Source organism: Nicotiana sylvestris, chromosome 11 (assembly GCF_000393655.2).
Source record: "Nicotiana sylvestris chromosome 11, ASM39365v2, whole genome shotgun sequence".
In the NCBI taxonomy this organism is placed as follows: domain Eukaryota; kingdom Viridiplantae; phylum Streptophyta; class Magnoliopsida; order Solanales; family Solanaceae; genus Nicotiana; species Nicotiana sylvestris.
In genome coordinates this window covers 164,762,890-164,782,577 of record NC_091067.1, presented here as the reverse complement: position 1 = coordinate 164,782,577, position 19,688 = coordinate 164,762,890, and the positions used below count along the sequence as shown (strand labels likewise).

At 38.8% G+C, this 19,688-nt stretch overlaps 1 long non-coding RNA gene across 4 annotated transcripts in view; it reads right to left on the bottom strand.

Annotated features, from left to right (window-relative positions):
- Positions 1 to 16,965, bottom strand: part of LOC138882193 (uncharacterized) — a 52,914-nt gene extending 35,949 nt beyond the window's left edge. For all 4 annotated transcript variants that reach the window (XR_011403652.1, XR_011403653.1, XR_011403651.1 and 1 more), the window contains exons 1-2: positions 16,365 to 16,965; positions 6,370 to 8,303 (exon numbers count right to left, since the gene is read on the bottom strand). This is a non-coding gene — a long non-coding RNA (uncharacterized lncRNA). The remainder of the gene's footprint in view (positions 1 to 6,369; positions 8,304 to 16,364) is intronic.
- Between the last annotated feature and the right edge of the window lie 2,723 nt (positions 16,966 to 19,688).

Here is a 19,688-nt window from a genome sequence, read left to right as displayed (position 1 = left end):
CGGGAATCAAGTCAGGCGTAGTTCAAATTACATAATGAAGGAAAGCATAAAGATTACACATAGTATCGCTTGACTGCGTCTGAATTAATGTGCTTTGGCCAAACTTCTCCGTCCATTTCTGCAAGTATGAGGGCTCCTCTTGTTAGAACCCGGTGAACCATGTACGAACCCTGGCAGTTGGGAGAGAATTTCCCATTGGCTTCATCCTGATGCGGGAAAATCTTCTTTAATACCAGCAGCCCTGGTGTGAATTGTCTTGGCTTGACTCTTTTGTTGAAGGCTCTAGACATTCTGTTATGATAAAGTTGACCATGGCAAACTGCGTTCATTCTTTTTCCATATATAAGAGCCAGCGGCTCATAACGACTCTTCACCCACTCTATATCGTCGAGTTCTGCTTCCTATATGATCCTCAAGGAAGGGATTTCTACTTCGGCGGGTAGGGGTTGCCCCAGTTGATGTGCAGACTATGGTGCAGTACCCCAATAAAGCAAATGATACCTTCTCATTCCACTGCTTATGCTTCTCTATCATTTTCCTTAATATCTTCTTGATATTCTTGTTGGCGGCCTCTACGGCTCCGTTCATCTGAGGTCTGTTGGCTGTAGAATTCTTTTGTTTGATCTTTAAGTTTCACACATGGCTTTCATCAGGTCACTGTTAAGATTGGAACCATTATCAATGATGATTGATTCTGGGATCCCGAATTGACAAACTATACGATCGCGGACAAAGTCTACCACGAATTTCTTAGTCACTGCTCTGTAAGATGCTACTTCAACCCATTTGGTGAAACAATAAATTCCTACAAGGATGAACCTGTGCCCTTTTGATACGGCAGGTTCGATTGGTCCGATGACATCCATTCCCCAAGCGGCGAACGACCATGGCGAGCTTATTGCATTAAGCATATTTGGAGGCACCGTTATCATGTCTGCATGTATCTGACAACGGTGGCACTTTCGGACATACTGGATGCAATCCGTTTCCATAGTCATCCAAAAATAACTAGCCCGGAGTATCTTTTTGGCTAAGACAAAACTGTTCATATAAGGACCGCAGGTCCCAACATGGATTTCTTCTAGTAGTGTAGATGCTTCCTTTGCGTCGACACACCTCAGTAATCCCAAATCCATAGTCCTCCTATATAGGATTCCTCCGATGTGAAAGAAATTGTTGGACAACCTCCGAAGTGTGCGTTTCTGAGTAGGATTTGCGAGCTCTGGGTATTCTCCTTTTGGCAAGTATTCCTTGATATCATGAAACCAAAGCTTTCCGTCTGTTTCTTTTTTGACATGAGCATAGTAGGTTGGCTGATCATGGACCTTTACTGGAATGAGATCAATGAAGTTCTTGTATGGATGTTGTATCATGGATGATAGGGTAGCCAATGCATCTGTGAACTCATTCTGGACTCTGGGGACATGCTGGAACTCCGTCTTTGTGAACCTCTTTCTCAACTCCTGTACATGATGCATATAAGGGAGTATTTTGGAGTTCTTGGTTGCCCATTCTTCTCGAACCTGATGTATAAGAAAATCTGAATCCCCAATCACTAGCAACTCTTGACTGTTCATGTCAATAGCCATCTTGAGCCCTAAGATGCATGCTTCGTATTCGACAAAGTTGTTGATACACGGGAATATGAGTTTGGCAGAGACCGGATAATGCTAACCAGTTTTTGATACCAGGACTACTCCTATGCCAAATCCTTTGAAATTTGCTACTCCATCGAAAAACATCCTCCAACCATCATAGGATTCTGCAATGTCTTCTCCTATGAATAATACCTCTTCGTCGGGAAAATACATTTTCAGGGGTTCGTATTCTTTGTCCATGGGATTTTCAGCGAGGTAATCTGCTAATGCATGTCTTTTTATCGCCTTCTAAGTCACGTAGACAATGTCAAATTCACTCAACAGGATTTGCCACTTGGCTAGCTTGCCAGTGGGCATGGGCTTCTGAATGATGTACTTCAAAGGATCCATCCTTGATATGAGATATGTACTGGAGGCACAGAAGCTTCTGAGCTACCCAAGTCAAAGCACAACATGTGCGCTCTAACAGAGAATTCCGGGCCTCATATGGGGTGAACTTCTTACTGAGGTAATAGATGGCCTGCTCCTTCCTCCCCGTTTCATCATGTTGCCCCAGAACACAACCGAATGCTCCATCCAATACTGCGAGGTAGAGTAATAGAGGTCTACCTGGCTCGAGCGGGACCAAAACTGGTGGTGTTGATAAGTACTCCTTGATTCTGTCGAAGGCCCTTTGGCACTCATCAGTCCATTTGGTAGCGACATCCTTCTTCAACATCTTAACGATCAGCTCACAGATAACTGTAGATTGTGCTATGAATCGCCTGATATAGTTAAGTCTCCCCAAGAAACTCATTACGTCTTTTTTGTTCTTTGGCGGTGGCAACTCTTGAATAGCTTTGACCTTTGATGGATCCAGTTCTATTCCTTGGTGACTTACAATGAACCCAAATAGTTTTCCGGCAGGAACCACAAATGCACACTTCGCGGGATTCATTTTTAGGTTGTACCTTCTTAGTCTACTGAAGAACTTCCTCAAATCTTCCATGCGATTAGTGGCTTTCTTGGACTTGATGATAACATCGTCTACATATAATTCGATCTCCTTGTGTATCATATCGTGGAAAATGGTGGTCATGGCCCTCATATAGGTGGCCCCTGCATTCTTCAGGCCAAACGACATCATCTTGTAACAGTACATCTCCTTGTAATAGGTTGGACTTAGGTCTGTTCTCAAAATTCTCGACTTCTTTAACAATCTCTTTCGGTATGTCGTCTTCCTCTAAATCTATGTCCTTTTATTGTGTTGTCTCGTTGCATGTCACAGTTATTGGTTCATCAAGATAAGTAATAGTAATGATGTATAAGTAAAGTAATGAGAGAGAAATAATAAGAGTAGGATTTATAGGGAAAATCGAAATTCTTTGATAAATTCCATAACTGTTTTGAACATTGAATGTCTTATTGCGAAATTTTAAAATTCAAAAGGAAAGTCAATTAGTAAAAATAAAAGATAGTGCATGACGCTTGTTCAACCTCGCTACCCCGAGGCTTTCCGGGCTCTGGTGGTTATGATGATCCAGTTATTGAGGCATGATCCTCTGCTTACTACCCGTATGGAAGGGCCTTTCTCCCCATCCTCCTTGAAGATGACACAACAATCCATGTCATTATCTTCTAGGAACAAATTCGTTACTGATGCCAGTGTTTCCTCTTCTTCTGACCCATAGATAACATCGACTGGCTGGAAAGTCTGCTCCAAATGTGGTATTGGCTGCTCTAGCGGATAGTAAGGACCGCACCATGGTGGCGACTAGTTGTTGAATTCTTCCCAAGTGTACTCATATCCCAGACCGAAGGTGGTGCCATGTTTCTTTAGTGTGATAGGCTTAGCGATTCCTTGGAGGTTCTTGCCAAGCCCCTTGCCAGGTTCGTATCCGCTCCAGTTCAATATGCTTTCAATTTTATTGTCCCACCATTTGTCCTTGTCGACGGCGTTGACTCGCTCGATATGGTGATAGGTCTCCCCGCCTATCTTTCTACTGCCTCCGATTGCTGGGATGGTCTGGCGACTGTATATGGGATTGCTACCGTCACTGTGAATGATCACCTCTTGGTGGTTCCACTCAAATTTCACCGCCTGATGTAGTGTTGACGCTACGGCCCCAGCGGCATGAATCTACGATTGTACCAACAACAAATTGTAAAATGCCGGCACGTCTATCACTTGAAAATCAACATCGAACCAAGTTGGCCCCATTTGAAAACACAGGCTAATCTCCCCGATGGTGGACCTTTTGGAACCGTCGAAAGCTTTCACGTTGATGGCTCCGTCCTTTATCTCGTGCAACCCCTTTCCCAATGTCCTGAGTGTTACCAACGGACAAATGTTGAGGCTGGACCCTCCATCAATCAGAATTCTAGTGATAAAATAATCTTCGCATTGTACGGTGATGTGCAACGCCTTATTGTGACTCAACCCTTCTGGTGGCAGCTCATCTTCATCAAAAGTGATCTTGTGACTTTCCAATACTTGCCCTACCATGTTTGCCATTTCTCCTCCGGTGATGTTGCCTGGTACATATGCCTCACTCACCACTTTTATCAAGGCATTCTTGTGTGCCTTAGTATTTTGTAGCAAAGCAAGTATGGAGATTTGCGCCAGTGTTTTGTTCAACTGGTCGATGACCGAGTATTCTTTGGCCTATATCTTTCTGCAAAGATCGTCTGGACCTGTCTCAATGATGGGTGACCGATTGGAGGCATGCTTGCTTGACTCAGCTAGGTGTTCTAGGGTATAGATCCTGCCGTTCCTCATCATACCCTGTGCGGCAACAGTTTCCTCGAACCTAACCTTACCCTTCCTCCTTGCCTCAGATGTATAGTCTCATGGTATAGCCTTGATATGGAATGGTGTTACGGCCGACAACACCACTGGGATTGGCGTGGACATCTCCACTCCGAACGGAGCATGTTCTTTGGGAGGTAAAACTGCAACTTCAAATGGTGGAGGTGCATTAGCTGGAGTCATGAATTCGATCTCGATTGGTGTTGGTGTCTTTGCAGTTGCTTCGAACTCAAGTGGCACAGACATGTCTACCTCAGTATCCCCAGATGGCTGAATCTGGACTCTAATTTGATTAAGTGTAACTATTGGTTTCTTTGGATCGTCACCTTTTGTGATCAACCCAATCGATCCCTTGGGGTCCCAATCATTCTCTATTTCAATTATGTGAACACCTCCACCCTTGTGGTCTAGCAGAGGGTTATTGCGGACATTCGAAGCAGGCTCTTTCGTCACGATAATCTTGTTATCAATAAAGGTCTGTATCTTATCTTTTAGAGAACGACATTCATCAATGGTGTCACACCTCTTTTTCCTACACCCCGAAAGGGGCATATAAAGGAGTTTTTCCAATTAAAGTGACAATCGAAACGAGATTATTTATTTATTAAATTCAGAGTCGCCACTTGGGATAATTTATGGTGTCCCAAGTCATCAGTTTTAAATCCCGAATCGAGGAAAAGATTGACTCTGTGTTACAGTCCGCGAACACAGAAATCCGGGTAAGGAATTCTGTTAACTCAGGAGAAGGTGTTAGGCATTTTCGGATTCCGTGGTTCTAGCACGGTCGCTCAACTCTTATAATTGGCCTATTATATGATTTTAATATATGTTTAGCCTATGATACAGTTTTAACTAATTAACCGCTTTTAATCATTTTTAAGAAAGATTGCAGCGTCATTTAAAATACGTCTTAAACCACGTCACATAAATGCACCCACGGTCCCCGACACATTTTATCCAACATTATTGAGATTTGTATTTGGGTCACATAAATGCGCACCCGAGTTTTGAAAATTAAGCGTCACAACTACATCACGGGAACCGTACCCGTAGCTATGACAAATTAATTAATGCGCCTAAAGCAAACTAGTACATTTGGATTATTTTCCTGATCTTTTGAGATTGTTGTGATGCCAAATTTATGGACAAGATATTGCTGGGGAGCAAATAGGCTAGCTAACATGATCTATTACTTGGCCTAAATTTCTTATAGTTCAAGACCCACCCTATAGCCCTTTCTCATTCCTTGCCAAGAAAGAAACAACTCCAGTTTTCATCTACCCAATTAAAAGCATTTATTCAAGAACCAAGACTACATACATCACAATAAAAACTAATTAAAACAACTAATCAAAAAACGAAATACAGAGCAAATTTGACTACCAACCCATCGTTTTTATAACTTTTATGAGCTCACTATAACACTTATTTGTTTAGGTAATTCCAATTAAATATAACAAACTTTCAGGTACAATTAGATACATGTCATTTTTCGGTATAAATTTTGACAGTTAGCCAATTGGATCACAATTTTACCTTAAATGCTTTTCAGTATACAAAGTTGATATCATTTAGATGAATGATTAAAATTATTTATAATAAGCACTTATACAAAAATGTATCTTATATATTCATGTCTAATTACAGTTAGATTACTCCTATATTAACCATCCTGGTGGTAATATCAAGGAAAATTTTATATTAATCCCATACTGAAATATCAGGAAGGTGATATCTCGATACGAGATTTGATCCAATTGATAAGATACATTTTTGTATATCTAAAGTCTCAAACACAACAAGAACAAAATCTGTAAATTAAAATGGGGCAATATATTAAACTACCACTTAAATAAATGACTAAAGAAAAACATGAAATTTGACAAAGTAAAATCAGTCATTCATAGATCTGAATAAGTATAAGCAAGAACTGACGATGTTAAAGCTGAAATTATGAAAAAAATAATACTCTAATTAGTTTACCTCTTATAGCTTGGAGATTGTCACTGATCACTTGAAGCTTAACATAGATTTTAGTGGAGTAGATGTGTTAGTCCGTTCTTTGAGCTCAAAAGCTCTTGCTCAGCTGCTCTAATGAACAACAACTTTAAACTAGGAACGGAACCAACGAACGGACCACCTATCGACTGCGAAATTATACCGGCGACTTCGACGAAACTCAAGCTTGAAACTGCTGCTGTGATATATGAAAGAGTGGACTGTTTTAAGGGAGGTTTTATCTAGGTATTGGAGCTCTTTTTTGCTGGTTTGATGGAGTTATTTTGAGCAGAAAACAGAGCTGATTTAGGGGTGATTTGAGGTGGTGTTTCTGAACTCTTACATGGCTGAAAAACAGAGGGAAGAAGATGATACTTGGGATAATTTTGGACAGCTTTTTGGACTCTAATGGCTGAAGGTTCTTGGGATGGAGGAGATGGCCCTTCTCCTTCTTGCTCAAGGGGTGTTCTTTTTTGTTCAAAAGCGATGGAAACGGCTGGAGATTTAGGCGTGTTAGGATGCTGATCGATCTTCTTTTCTCTAGGTCTCATTTATATCCTTAGGTCTTTTCTTTGTATTTTAGCTGATCCCCCCCTCTTGTGTATAAGTTTAGATTAGTTTAATAGGGTTTTTTAGGTTAAGGGGTATGGGCCTAGGAGTTATGATCTTTAGAAATTATGGGCTAGGTCCGGTAATTAGGCTTAAAAATGGTCGTTTGAGCCCAAATTTTATTCTTTCTCCGCGAACGAGCCTAAAAATACGATATCATTTATTAATTAATCATACTTAAGTAAAATAACCATTAAAATAAGACTGGCCGTTAAAACAAAACTATTTTTGGTATTTTTCAAGACTAAAAAAATGACTACAAAACATTAATGAACCTATTTTTTTGTAATTTTCGTTTTCTTGTAATAAAATAAAGTAAAAGAGTAAAAATGAGTTAAAATATCTATATTAGGACTAAATTAAATATTTACATGCTAAAATATGAAAAATCTTGAGGAGGGTCAAAAATCACATGTCTACATCTACCCCTCTTTGACTGGAAACGCGAAGAGTTTTCAGACAAAGAACGACTAGAGAGATTAGTGAGATGATGGAGTATACCGAGCCTTATTTGGAGAGACTAAAACTATGGGAAGGTGACCGAGCCCTGATATCTGAGTTGCCTACATATACTTGGCTATAAAGGAATCACACCACGTGTAGTTTAGAGGTTAGTGAGATGATGAAGTATACCGAGGTAGAGAGCCGGTCGAGGTGCGTTCTGCCAAGGTTCCGATTCGCAGTCCTGTTATTAAATCAAAAATCAAAACATGAAAAAGACTAGCTAAGCCTACCAACTACGAGTTACAAGATTCCTATCTATAAGTCTTCTGAAGCTTGATATTGAGTTTTGAGTGGTTCTTCATGCAGAATTTAGATTTAAGCCTTGACGCTTGCTAGTTGTAGGTGCTAGTTCGTTCTTCTTCAGCTTTTCAGACCAAAACGGGACATGCAGAGCTTGTGACCTCAGCCCTGTCTTGAGCAGCTCACATATTTTATTAACTTCTGCATTTGGATTCACTTCTTGTCTTTTTTTTGTTTTTTTTCTTTTTATTCTGGATTGTGACTAATTTATGTTGATCATCTTGGACTGCTGACTCGCATTCTTGACGCGAGCTTCTTTTGTTGCTGACCTGAATTGCATTCTGAATTGAATCCCCCTTTTTTTCCAGGTGGGCGCCTGATTGCTGAACTTGAACCGTCTTCTCTTGTTACTTGACATTGTTTTCCCTTGCACCTTAAACCATTTTTCCTTGAAACTTGAATTGTCTTCCTTCGAAACTGCTTTCCCTTGAAACTTGAGTTGTCTTCCTTCTACACTGATTTCTCTAGAAACTTGAGTTGTCTTCCCTTGTTCTCTAGGTGGGCGCCTGATTACAACAAAACAGACAAAACAAAATAAATTTTTTCTGCCCCAATTTGCACTAGGAAGATTTGTGAGTTGTTAGCAAAATTGTAAACCACTTGTACTATTGATGCAATGATGAGAGTAAACTAAAGAATAGACTAGGAATACTATAAACTAAGCTTGACTAAAGTAAAGACTGACCCTATTCTCCAGGCGGGACCCCTGATTTCAAGAAAACTAAACATTGATAACTTAAGAAAACTAAAAATTGACCCTTTTTTGCAAATCTAGACTTCCTCTTTTTCAAATTATCCTAGGAGAAAATTTGTCCGACTAGGTTTTCTATCTTAGGAGAAAGATTCATAAAAACTAAGACGTTTATCCTAGGAGAAAATTCATCATACTAGGTCCCTTATCTTTTTTTTTTGGTATCTTATGAGAAAGATTCATCAGACTAAGAATTTGATCCTAAGAGAAAATTCATCAGACTAGGTATTTTTATCTTAGGAGAAAAATTCATCAGACTAAGATTTTGATCCTAGGAGAAGATTCATCAGACTAGGTCTATTTTTGTTATCTTAGGAGAAAGATTCATCAGACTAAGAATTTGATCCTAGGAGAAAATTCATCAGACTAGGTTTTTATCTTAGGAGAAAAATTCATCAGACTAAGATTTTGATCCTAGTAGAAGATTCATCAGACTAGGTCTATTTTTGTTATGTTAGGAGAAAGATTCATCAGACTAAAATTTCTATCCTAGGAGAAAATTCATCAGACTATGTTTTCTATCTTAGGAGAAAAATTCATCAGACTAAGATTTTGATCCTAAGGAAAAGTTCATCAGACTAGGTATTTTTATCTTAGGAGAAAAAATCATCAGACTAAGATTTTGATCATAGGGGAAAGTTCATCAGACTAGGTATTTTTATCTTAGGAGAAAAATTCATCAGACTAAGATTTTGATCCTAGGAGAAGATTCATCAGACTAGGTCTATTTTTGTTATCTTAGGAGAAAGATTCATCAGACTAAGATATTGGGAGGAAAATCCATCAGACTAGGACTTTTATCCTAGGAGGAAAAATGAGAAGATCAATGGCAAGATTTTATGCATAATTAGCAAGATAAATAAAGACAAAGGGTTGAGAAACTTCCCTTTTTCGGCTCTTCTCGTCTTTTCTTTTTCTTCTCTTTTTTTTGTTGTTGTTTTTTTTTTCTTTTTTTTTCTCTTTTTGAATCACTTTCCTTGCACCGCTTTGTTCCTGTTTCATACAAGGAAAAATTTGTCAATTTTGAAAATGGTGGTCGGTTTGTGGCCTTGAGTCTTTGGCAACTTGGCTTCTGCTCAATCAGCTTAAGTCGGTCTTAAAAGACCTTTGTTCTGCACCAACTCTGATTGTTTAACATCAGTACCATTTGTATTTGCAGCTCAAATAGCTTTATCCCAACCAGAGATCTTTTCTTAGGTGACCCTTTTCGATATCTTGAATGACTTCCTGCTTTGAGCAATTTGTCTGTCAGAGAGAATCACAAGTTATCTTTGTTTGCGCCAAGCAGGCTGACAAGAGTCTTTTGGGGGAGCCTTTGTATGAATCCTCAAGGCATGTTGACATTAACAACTAAGTTTGCTGGCCAAACTTACTTGGTACAACTGAAAAGCTGGTAGCAGATTTTGAAATCTTTTCTTGCTTGTTTTGAGAAGGACTGACTCAGAGTGGAAGACACAAATGATGCAAAGAAACAAATATTAACAAGAAATGCCCCCGTCGGAAGGACAGAAGGAAGATTTTTTTTCTTTTTTTTCAATAACTAGCCTTAATGATCATGACATGCATTTTGGACTCAACGGCCTGATCTATCAAACTAATCCAATCTTCCATTTTACCATTCTTATGAGCTTTGAATTCGGGCTTGTTCGTGCCAATTCTTTGCATCAGCTTCGCGACTCACTTTCGACTAGTGGTGCCCCGAGGGGTTTTCACCAACAAGTCTCTCTCATTTATTCATCTCTGCTTACTGTCGTCTTACAGTGCCCGTGAGGGTTTTCACTAATAAGACTCTTTTCTTTTTCTTTCTCTTTTTGTGAGAAACTCGACGGTGTTCTACGTCATGTGACAACCATTGCTCATTGCATGTTTCTCTTGGCATTCTTGAAGGCATATTGGGAGGTCTTTATTTGGAAGGTTTTTGGATAGGGTTGGAAAGAAAGGTCGGCATGAAGGCTCAAAATAAACTCAAAATGAGGGGTTGTAGACTTACAACTCTTAGAATCGACTCTTTCAAAAATGAAATAAAAGCTTTGCCCCACTTTCAGATGCTGGGGATTTTTGGATTTTTCTATTTTTTCTAGTTTTTTTCTTTTTCTTCTAAATTCTTATTTGGTTGGACCGAATCGTGAGGCTGCCTACGTATCCTTATTTTTTAAGGAATCAGGTCGAACGTAGTTCAAACATCTGACCTAAACTATTTTTCATTTTTCTTTCTATTTCTCTTTTTTTCTTTTCTTTTTTTTTCTTTTTTTTGTTTGCCCCAGCTTCTATTTTTGAGGGCGTGGACCTTTGATAATTCTTTTTTTTCTGAGCTTTCTAAGAACTGCCCTAGTTTGTACTCTTGGGACATGGATTTTTTCTTTTCTTTTCTTTTTTTTTGACTCTAAACTTGATTCCAAAAGAGGGTAGTCAAAGAAAAATAACACAGACTCAAAAGGTGTAGCAAATGATATAAAGTGTTTGGGTAGCAGAAAAAGGGCCTCCCAACCTCAAGAACGTCAAACATGATATCTTTTCGCGATCACAACATTTTCGAACATGTCTGTCTTCTTGGTGTGCCGTGGTCACAAGACATTTTTTCATCCCTTAGTGACAAACTTTCCAACAAACATCAATTGATTAAACATCCTCAAGCCTGATCTTCACAATGATTTGAAGGTGAATTTTACTCGACCTTAGTTCCAAAGTATTCCAACTCTCTATTCATCCTCAAAAGTATTTTTTTAGTTATCGGATTCCAGATTAAATCAGTTCCTAAGATCTGGCCAAAATTTTTGCATGCATGTCATGTCATTAGAACTAGCGACAAAAGAACTAAGAACAGAATGACACAAAAGGACAAACTATATTTTATTGAGTAAAGGATGAAAGGGTTTACAACTAAACAAGCAACCTAAAATACGAGTTACAACCCTAAAATAACCCGAATAATGAAAATAGCAACAGAACAGACAGACAAGACTCACACAAACAGAATGGAGGGATAGAAGGGTTTGACTCAATAAAATAAATAAAATCTGGATCACAACCCTGAAATAACCCAGATAATAAAAAAAACATCAAAACAATGCTACCAAGATTCCTTCATAGTGAGAAGGGAATGACTTTTCAATTGCTAGGCTTGACATTTAGCCACAAATTTGCTCATCAAAATCAGCAGAGCCTTCTCTAATTTCAACATCATTAACTTCAATTAGCAAGTTCCCAAGAGGATTCTCATACTCCATGTCACCAGGCATCATCCCCACAAAGTGTGCATCATGATGTGCAGGTAAAGGATTCTGCGCGACATTTTGGCTGTCATTGTCTTGGATCACAATCAGATTTTCCTGGATCATCGTTTCTATTTCTCTTTTCAAATCCCGACAACTTTCAACATTGTGCCCCTGAGCATTGGAATGGTATTCATACCTTTTAGAAGGGTCAAAGCTTCTTGCACGTGGATCCACATGACTTGGAGGAATAGGTGCAATCATGTCATAATGCTTTAACTTCTCAAATAAGCTTGCATAGGACTCTCCTATTGGTGTAAAATTATCTTTCAACCTTTGTTCCCCTTTATACCTCTGGCTTGGATATGGGTTATAGGGCACCTAAAAATTTTATGGAGGCTGTTGGAGATTTTGTGATGCTCGTGCTCACCTTCTGGGGTGTTTTGGTGGCTGGACAACATACTGAGGTGGAGCGACAGAGTATTGAGGGTTCTAAGGTGGATAATATTGCTCAGGGGAGTCATGGGAAACTTGAGGAGGCTGCTCATACCTTCGAGATGTTCTCCTGGAACCTCTTCTCGACCCTGATGTCATCATGATTTCTTCAACCTTCTCATTTGTGTCGCTAAAATTATCAGATTCAACCCGGACAGCCTGAGTTGCGGCTTTAAAAACTACTTGACTTATAATTTTGCTTGTCTTAAGACCTTTTCTCCCATTTTGATTACTTCTGAGAAGGATTTTCCAACTGCGAACATCATGTTTTGAAAGTAATCTGGCTCTTTAGTGTGAAGGAAGACAGTGATTAGCTTATGGTCGTCTATGGGTTGCTTAACTCTAGCTGCTTGCTCTCTCCATTTAATGGCATATTCCCTGAAACTTTCAGTTGGTTTCTTCTTTAAGTTTGAAAGGGAATTACGGTCTGGGGCAATGTCAATGTTGTATTGGAACTGTTTGACAAAGCCTGTGCCATGTCATCCCAGACATACTAGCGAGACGTGTCTTGATCCATAAACCATTCAGAGGCTACTCCCGTAAGGCTTTCCCCAAAATAAGCCATCAACAATTCTTCATTTCTTCCCCCACCTATCAGTTGATTGCAATACCTTTTCAGGTGGGCTATGGGATCTCCATGTCCATCATACTTTTCAAATTTGGGAGTCTTGAAACCAGGCGTCAAGTGGACATCGGGGAATATACATAGATCTTTGAAGGCAACACTCTTTTGACCGGCCAACCCTTGCATGTTTTCAACCGTTGTTCTAAGATTTTCACTCTTTGGGTCATTTCTTCCTGTACCATCTTTCGGGCAGGCTTCTCAATGTTTGTAGGCAGATCAAACGAGTACGAGTGGTACTTAGGAGAGTGGTATTGCTCTTGCTGTGTAGAAAATTGTGACTCATGACGAGGCTGTCCTTGACCACTAGCCCATGCTTGACACATTTCGGTCATTTGTTGTTTCGGTATTCTATTTTTCTCAAATACAGTAGACTCTTATTGAACCCTCTGACCCTGAATCTCTTGAGCACTTGTAGCAGCTTCGATGTCAGTTATCATTTTTCCTTGGATCTTGTGTTTCCAGCTTACCACAAACCGACCACCTCAACTTTCTTCACAATTCAAAACAAAACATGTTAGAATGGACTCAGTCGGTCCTTATTATTATCAATATTTTTTCCTTATTATTATCAATATTTTTTCGTTTCTTCATTTTTTTTTCATTTCTTTTTAATAGTGATCGAACCTGATGTGAGTTGCCTACATATCATGTGGGAACATGAATCAGATCTTGTGTAGTTCGGAAAGATCATGAATAAAGTAAATAAACTAACTTTTTTTTTTGAATTTTTTATTTTATTTTTCGAAAGAAAGACTTATAAAGAAGAAAGGGAATATTTTTGGATTTTGATTTTTCTTCAGCATTTTTGCAAAGAAAGACTTCTAAAGGAAAAAAGATTTTTTTTTTGAATTTTTTTTTCTGGAATTTCGAAAGAAAAACTTCTAAAGAAGAAAGAAAATATTTTTGAATTTTATTTTGAATTTATGAAAGAAATGCTTCTAAAAAAAAGAAAATATTTTTGAATTTTGAATTTTCTTTTTAATTTTGAAAGAAGAATGAAAATATTTTTGGATTTTTGGAAGGAACTAAAAGAAAATATTTTTGTATATTTTTTTTAAAAGACAATTAGGATCTAAAAGAAAGGCTTTCTAAAGAATCAAGTAATGGAAAATATTTTTGGATTTTTTGAAAATTGGGGTCTAAAAAAAAAGACTTTTCTAGAGAAGAAGTAAAGAAAAATATTTTTGGATTTTTTGAAAATTATGGGCCGGAACCGATGAGGTTTGCCTACGTATCTCACATCCGGTGAGAATCAGACCCGTGTAGTTCGCCTAGTTTTGACGGAACAAAAGAAAATATGACTTATTTTGAAATAACTTTTCTTTTTTTCAAAATTTCAACAGAATTTCACGGTAATTCAAATACCTACCTCTCACTCTCTTTTCTTTTCTCTTTTTTTTTTCGATTTTTATTTTTTACATTTTCTTTCCCTATTCTAGAAGCCAGTCAACATGCAAGCCGAAATAGACAGATACACAAGTAGCACTTAAGATGTATCAGGATGGTCTTTTAATTTGGGTGCACCTGTCCTAGATGGCCCCAACCCCTGTGTTGAGTCCCCAAAGTCAAATGCACATGATACAAACAAACGTTCCTACTAGGGATCCAGCATGAGGCTGAGCTATTCTAAGCTAAAAACCTGGGTATATTATTATAGACTTGTGTACCCGAGCGAACAACTCGAGCCGAGGAGGGGGCTACGTACCGGGAACCGAAAGGCCATCCGGCTTTGTAACTTGTCCGAGCCTCTTTCTTATTTCAATTTATGACACTAACAGAAGGAGGAGTCACGCCAGCATGCACATCCCCGAAGATGAGAAGAGAAGGGTTTCGTAACAGTTTATATACAATTCAAATAGTATCAAATCGGTAAAAAGTAACACTTAGCACATTAGGCCCAAACACGTAAAAATCAGATAATAAACAAAGCCAACTATAACAATTATTCCAAGCTCGAATTCTGAACCCCGAACCAGAAGTTCTGGGTGTTTATTCCCCAGCAGAGTCGCCAGAGCTGTCACACCTCCTTTTTCCTACATCCCGAAAAGGGCATATAAGAGAGTTTTTTTCCAATTAAAGTGACAATCGAAACGGAATTATTTATTTATTAAATTTAGAATCGCCACTTGGGATAATTTATGGTGTCCCAAATCACCGGTTTTAAATCCCGAATCGAGGAAAAGATTGACTCTGTATTATAGTCCGCGAACACATAAATCTGGGTAAGGAATTCAATTAACCCGGGAGAAGGTGTTAGGCATTCCCAGATTCCGTGTTTCTAGCACGGTCTCTCAACTGTTATAATTGGCATATTATCTGATTTTAGTACATGTTTAGCCTATGATACAATTTTAACTAATTAACCGCTTTTAATTATTTTTAAGGAAGATTGCAACGTCATTTAAAATACGTCTTGAACCACGTCACATAAATGCACCTGCGGTCCCCGACACATTTTATCCAACATTGTTGAGATTTGGATTTGGGTCACATAAATGCGTACCCGAGTTTTGGCAATTAAGCGTCACAACTACGTTACGGGAACCGTACCCGTAGCTATGACAAATTAATTAACGCGCCTAAAGCAAACTAGCGCATTTGGATTATTTTCCTGATCTTTTGAGATTGTTGTGATGCCAAATTTATGGACAAGATATTACTGGGGAGCAAATAGGCTAGCTAACATGATCTATTACTTGGCCTAAATTTCTTATAGTTCAAGACCCACCCTATAGCCCATTCTCATTCCTTGCCAAGAAAGAAACAACTCCAGTTTTCATCTACCCAATTAAAAGCATTTATTCAAGAACCAAGACTACATACATCACAATAAAACTAATTAAAACAACTAATCAAAAAACGAAATACAGAGCAAATTTGACGACCAACCCATCGTTTTTATAACTTTTATGAGCTCACTATAACACTTATTTGTTTAGGTAATTCCAATTAAATATAACAAACTTTCAGGCACAATTAGATACATGTCATTTTTCGGTATAAATTTTGGCAGTTAGCCAATTGGATCACAATTTTACCTTAAATACTTTTTATTATACAAAGTTGATATCATTTAGATGTATGATTAAATTATTTATAATCAGCACTTATACAAAAATGTATCTTATATATTCATGTCTAACTACAGTTAGATTACTCCCATATTAACTATCCTGGTGGTAATATCAAGTAAACTTTTATATTAATCCCATACTGAAATATCAGGAAGGTGATATCTCGATACGAGATTTGATCCAATTGATAAGATACATTTTTGTATATCTAAAGTCTCAAACACAACAAGAACGAAATCTGTAAATTAAAATGGGGCAATATATTAAACTACCACTTAAAAAAATGACTAAAGAAAAACATGAAATTTGACAAAATAAAATCAATCATTCATAGATCTGAGTAAGTATAAGCAAGAACTGACGATGTTAAAGATGAAATTATGAAAAAAATAATACTCTCATTAGTTTACCTCATACAGCTTGGCGATTGTCACTGATCACTTGAAGCTTAACATAGATTTCAGTGAAGTAAATGTGTTAGTCCATTCTTTGAGCTCAAAAGCTCTTGCTCAGCTGATCTAATGAACAACAACTTTAAACTAGGAACGGAACCAATGAGCGGACCACCTATCGACCGCGAAATTATATCGGTGACTTCGACGGAACTGAAGCTCGAAACTGCTGCTGTGTTATATGAAAGAGTGGACTGTTTTAAGGGAGGTTTTATCTGGGTATTAGAGCTCTTTTTTGCTGGTTTTATGGAGTTATTTTGAGAATAAAACAGAGCTGATTAAGGGGTGATTTGAGGTGGTGTTTTGGAGCTCTTACAAGGCTAAAAACAGAGGGAAGAAGATGATACTTGGGATAATTTTGGACAGCTTTTTGGACTCTAATGGCTGAAGGTTCTTGGGATGGAGGAGATGGAACTTCTCCTTCTTGCTCAAGGGGTGTTCTTTTTTGTTCAAAAGCGATGGAAACGGCTGGAGATTTAGGCGTGTTAGGATGCTGATCGATCTTCTTTTCTCTAGGTCTCATTTAGATCCCTAGGTCTTTTCTTTGTATTTTTAGCTGATCCCCCCTCTTGTGTATAGGTTTAGATTAGTTTTATAGGGTTTTTTAGGTTAAGGGTATGGGACTAGGAGTTATGGGCTTTGGAAATAATGGGCTAGGTCTGGTAATTAGGCTTAAAATGGTCGTTTGAGCCCAAATTTTATTCTTTCTCCGCGAACGAGCCTAAAAATACGATCTCATTTATTAATTAATCATACTTAAGTAAAATAACCATTAAAATAAGACTGGCCGTTAAAACAAAACTAATTTTATTATTTTTCAAGACTAAAAAAATGACTACAAAACATTAATGAATCTATTTTTTGTAATTTTTGTTTTCTTGTAATAAAATAAAGTAAAAGAGTAAAAATGAGTTGAAATAGCTATATTAGTCCTAAATTAAATATTTACGTGCTAAAATATAAAAAATCTTGGGGAGGGTCAAAAATCACATGTCTACAAATGGTATTTCCTTTCATGCTGGAATGGTATGCACAGGATTTGTTTGGGTTAACCCATTGAGAAGGGTGACATAAACAACAGCTTTGAGCCTTTCGTACAGCTGGTCAATGGGTTCAGCAATGGCGGTATACTGTTTGGGAGGCCTGCGGTCAAAATTTGGTCGATGTTTAGGAAAGTTTTGACGTGTGGGAGGTGATTGATAGTGGGATGGTTGAGTATTGTAGGCTTGGTAAACATGTGTGGGTTGAGAGTATCTGGGCGAAGTAGGCTGATATGTGTGAGGTGGGGATGATTGGTAAGTGGGCGGTGGAGTTTGGTGAGAGGGTGAGGGTGCTTGGTAGTTCGGAGTAGGTTGATATGTGAGCGGAGGAATTGGATAGGCTTGGTATTTGATAGGGGATTTGGTCCTATATGCAACCACTAAATCACCTACGTCCCTTTTCTTGGATGTACCACCAGACTGTAAAGCCTTATTGGTAGCTTCCAAGGCTTCAAAGTTCGTAACCATACCACTCTTGATGCCTTCCTCGATCCTTTCTCCCAGCTTGATGATGTCAGAACATTTATGGTTCTCGATCAACATTAGCCTCTCATAATATTGCGGATCCTGAGCCCGGACAAAAAACTTGTTCATTTGTTCTTCCTCTAGAGCATGTCTGACCTTAGCGGCTTCTGATCTCCAACGAGTGGCACACTCGCGAAATGTTTCCGCGGGCTTCTTCTTTAGGTTCTGAACGTAGAACACATCTGGTGCATTTTCTGTATTGAACCTGAATCTGTCCATAAAGTCGGATGTCATGCTTACCCAGTTTTACCATTTCTTTGGATCTTGGCAGATGTACCAAGACAAAGCATCTCCTTTCAAGCTTCTCATGAAAAGATTCATGCGAATTCTCTCGTCTTTCCCTACTCCAACCAGCTTGTCACAGTACGTTCTCAGATGGACCCTTGGATCTCCTGTACCATCAAACATTTCGAACTTTGGAGGTTTGTACCCTTCGAGCAATTCAACATCAGGCTGTATGCAGAGATCTTCATAGTTCAACCCTTCAATCCCCTTACTTCCTTCAACGCCCTAAATTCGGCTAGTCAACTTCTTAAGCTCTTCAACCAGACTCCTGATGAGTGAGTATTTATCATCAGACTCGGGTGTGCTTAACATGGGTTGGGTGGAGTATGGCATGGTTTCCACGTAGATGGGGTGTTATGATGAGTGTAGAAGTGGTCATTTGTGGAGTTTAAAGGTTCCGAGATGAGCAGTGGAGTACTGTTGAGAGTGTGGCAAGTATTGCAATGGTGGTGAGGAGCGGGATGGTTTCGTGACTTTGGGATATTTTCTGGAGGTGTGGGGTTCTGAGCATTCGGGAAATTAATGTCGGGAGTGGTGAGGGAAAATGACAGATTCGCCAGATTTCGAACCTGATCAAGTTCTTCTTGAAATTTAAGCAGCTTTTGTTCAAGCTGGGATGCACCTTCTTTGGAAACCTGAGTACCATGAGTGACCTCTACTCGTTCAGTTGAGTTTTTCTTTTTGTTCGAATCTTCCATCTTCCCTTTGTTCTTGTTTCTGATAGGACTAAGAGGAGGAGTGGGTGGAGGGCCCCTGGATCTCGTTGAATAAGATGATGTTACCAGAGTGCACGAACTAACCTTTGGAGAGGGGAATAAATAAAACAAAAGTAAAAACAAAAAAGGTAACAAGTCAGTGCGAATTATAAGAAAAAAATGTTGCGATATTTAAGCACATAGTGTAAGAATATAAATCGTGTCCTATTTGGGAACTTCTTTGTGCCCGATGTAGGCCTAGTGACAAGTTGATTTGGAGAACTTAGAATGCTAAATGCCTCATTCTATTGATAAAAAGTAGACGAATCCCAAAACGATGCTGAATAACAGGAAATAAAATGTCACTAGTGGCCATGGGCCTTATTACATTTCTTAAAGCAAAAGAACAAGCTCCTATATACTTGGTTCCAGAAGAACCTTCCCCAGACTCAGCATCGTTGAACAACTTTCCCAGCTCGTGAAATCCTATCAATAGGTAGGCTCTGGCTAGATGGCCGCCCTCATTTCCCTCAGCATTTTGGCAATCCTCGATCCTTTTGAGGAACTTCCTTTCTAGCTCCACTATGCCTCGCTCCAAATGTCCCAGTCGCTTGTTGGCACTGACAGCCATGTCTTTCCACTCCTCGATCAATTTTTGGTTGGCTTCTTGTATCTCACGGTGCTCGCTTTCACATTCCCGGATCCTCTTGTGCAGTTGACTGTATTTGACCTGTGCC